Genomic DNA, 3,832 nt, shown 5'->3' on the forward strand with positions numbered 1-3,832 from the left:
TGACCAAATACTTATTTTCCACCATAATTTGCAAATAAATTCATTAAAAATCCTACAATGTGATTTTCTGGTTTTTTTTCCCTCAATTTATCTGTCATAGTTGACGTGTACCTATGATGAAAATTACAGGCCTCTCTCATCTTTTTAAGTGGGAGAACTTGCACAATTGTTGGCTGACTAAATACTTTTTTTCCCCCACTGTACATGTCAGTACATTCACACAACAAGTAGGTCACATGGGGGAGAGGCGTTGTGCCGTGAGGTGTTGCTTTATTTGTTTTTTCAAAACCAGGTTTGCTGTTCACTTGCGCTATATAAGATGGAAGGGAGTTCCATGCACTCATGGCTCTGTATAATACTGTACGTTTCCTTAATTTGGTCTGGACCTGGGGACTGTGAAAAGACCCCTGGTGGCATGTCTGGTGGGGTAAGTGTGTGTCAGTGCTGTGTGTAAATTGACTATACAAACAATTTGGAATTTCCAACACATTAATGTTTCTTATTAAAACAAGAAGTGACACAATCAGTCTCTTATAGCCAAGAGAGACTGGCATGCATAGTATTAATATTAGCCCTCTGATTACAATGAAGAGCAAGCTTTGCGGCTCTTTTTTGGGCCAGCTGCAGCTTAACTAGGTCTTTCTTTGCAGCACTTGACCACACGACTGGACAATAATTAAGATAAGATAAAACTAATGCCTGCAGGACTTGCTTTGTGGAGTGTGGTGTCAAAAAAGCAGAGCATCTCTTTATTACGGGCAGACCTCTCCCCATCTTTACAACCTTTGAATCTATATGTTTTGACCATGACAGTTTACGATCTAAAGTAACACCAAGTAATTTAGTCTCCTCCACTTGTTCAACAGCCACACCACTCATTACCAGCTTCAGATAAGGTCTAGAACTTAGGGAATTATTTGTACCAAATACAATGCTCTTAGTTTTAGAGATGTTCAGGACCAGTTCATTACTTGTTGATGCATATATGGTTGAATCATCAGCATACATGGACACACATGTTTTGTTTATTGCCAATGGCAGGTCATTGCTAAAAATAGAAAATAGTGGAGGTCCAGAGAGCTGCCCTGCGGTACACCACACTTTACATGTTTGACATTAGAGAAGCTTCCATTAAAGAAAACCCTGAGTTCTATTAGATAGATAGCTCTGAATCCACAATATGGCAGAGGTTGAAAAGCCATAGCACATAAGTTTTCTTAACAACAGGTTATGGTCAATAATATCAAAGGCTGCACTGAAATCTAATAGTACAGCTCCCACAATCTTCTTATTATCAATTTCTTTCAACCAATCATCAGTCATTTGTGTCAGTGCAGTACATGTTGAGTGCCCTTCTGAAAGTCTTGCATATGCAGATATGTACCGTAGGAGCTGACTGTTCAAGAAATGGCCTGTAAACTGTTTCTCTATCATAAAATGTAAATGTGATAATCTGCTGCAGATGTTTGTTACGTAGTTTGCCCGGTGGCAAGTATTCTTACTGTGATGCTGTTGTTTCTTACTAGAATTAATTATCTTTCAGGGGAGATGGTTGTAAGGGGAGGCTCTAGGCTTACATTGCTGCTGGTACCCAAGCCCGAGAAACAAAACACTTTCTTTATTTTAGTTCAGCTCCCACTCCCCAGCACTCCAGTCAAACAGCCTCTGTTTATTGAACTAAAAGGTGCCAAGTCACTCACTCAGTCACTAATATAAATCTGTCTCCCCGGCCCTCTGCCCTCCCTGCCTCTCCCCGTGTCCACCCAAACCAACACCATCTCTCCCTGCCTCTCCCCGGGTCCACCCAACCCAACACCATCTCTCCCTGCCTCTCCCCGTGTCCACCCAACCCAACACCATCTCTCCCTGCGACCACCCAACCCAAACTCTCTGTACCACCAGCCTGAAGAGAAGATTTATGACCATTTAAACAAACACAGTCTCTCAATGGCCTCTCTGTCTGTAGGACCTTGGGGCAAGGCTCTCTCTCTCTCTCTCTCTCTCTCTCTCTCTCTCTCTCTCTCTCTCTCTCTCTCTCTCTCTCTCTCTCTCTCTCTCTCTCTCTCTCTCTCTCTCTCTCTCTCTCTCTCTCTCTCTCTCTCTCTCTCTCTCTCTGTCTCTGTCTCTGTCTCTGTCTGTCTGTCTGTCTGTCTGTCTGTTCGTGTGCGCGCATGTGTTGTAATGGTGGTGGGGGGCTAAAGAGATGAGGTGGTGTGAGCCAGGTTTGCAGTCTGCCAGTCCTTCCTCCCTGGTCTCTCTCCAGCCTCGCTGTATGCCTGGCTAGTGTGGAGATGCCCTCTGCTGTGTGACAGAAAGGCGCGGGCAGCCATCTGCCATGCAGGGTACCAGCACTGGGCTTGGACTGGAAACGCTCACAACACAGTCCAAGTGGTCATCCTACTCCCATACCATCACTACACTCACAGCAGAGATTACCTTTACCATCACTACACTCACAGCAGAGATGGCCCTTACCATCACTACACTCACAGCAGAGATTACCTTTACCATCACTACACTCACAGCAGAGATTACCTTTACCATCACTACACTCACAGCAGAGATTACCTTTACCATCACTACACTCACAGCAGAGATGGCCCTTACCATCACTACACTCACAGCAGAGATTACCTTTACCATCACTACACTCACAGCAGAGATTACCTTTACCATCACTACACTCACAGCAGAGATTACCCTTACCATCACTACACTCACAGCAGAGATGGCCCTTACCATCACTACACTCACAGCAGAGATGGCCCTTACCATCACTAAACTCACAGCAGAGATGGCCCTTACCATCACCACACTCACAGCCGAGATGAGGGAATGATGCCAGCTTCGCTCCTCTCCCTCCAGCAGCGGATGGCTTGACTGAGGATGTGTATGTCTGTTAGTTAGTGTAGCTCAACCTCTGGATTAGGATCAAAACAGACTGTCATACTTCTACCCTCAAACTAATGACCAAACATTGAAATGCTTAGACGTAGATGGATGCTTGGAAGAAGATGACATGAGTTTGTCCATACAATACTTTATTATATCAATATGGATATGTATGCTCGTCAAAATATTGATAGTAACATAATATTTTGGGTCACATTTGCCTATGCCTTGTTTATTTACAAAGGGAGCTACACAGTTTATTGTCATGGCTTAGATTGTTTAACATAGAGATGAGACAGGATGTCCAAATTAACTATGACATCACTTCTCAGTCTGCGCCCACAGTGGTTTTGGTAGATGCTAAGCAGAATCCTTGGGCCGACCCGACCCGACCCGACCCTTACCATAACCCTAACCTTTACCCTTATCAACTTCAATGTGGTGACAGAGTTGTGTCGTCCCAAGCATCCCACTTAGCAAGAACACATACAGTTGAAGTCTGAAGTTTACATACACCTTAGCCAAATACATTTAAACTCAGTTTTTCACAATTCCTGACATTTAATCCTAGTAAAAATTCCCTGTCTTAGGTCAGTTAGGATCACCACTTTATTTTAAGAATGTGAAATGTCAGAATAATAGTAGAGAGAATGATTTATTTCAGCTTTTATTTCTTTAATCACATTCCCAGTGGGTCAGAAGTTTACATACACTCAATTCGTATTTGGTAGCATTGCCTTTAAATTGTTTATCTTGGGTCAAACGTTTTGGGTAGCCTTCCACAAGCTTCCCACAATAAGTTGGGTGAATTTTGGCCCATTCCTCCTGACAGAGCTGAGTCAGGTTTGTAGGCCTCCTTGCTCGCACACGCTTTTTCAGTTCTGCCCACACATTTTCTATAGGATTGAGGTCAGGGCTTTGTGATGGCCACTCCAATACC

This window comes from Coregonus lavaretus, assembly GCF_964263955.1.
Source record: "Coregonus lavaretus genome assembly, contig: HAP1_SCAFFOLD_3857, whole genome shotgun sequence".
NCBI classification, from domain to species: Eukaryota; Metazoa; Chordata; class Actinopteri; order Salmoniformes; family Salmonidae; genus Coregonus; species Coregonus lavaretus.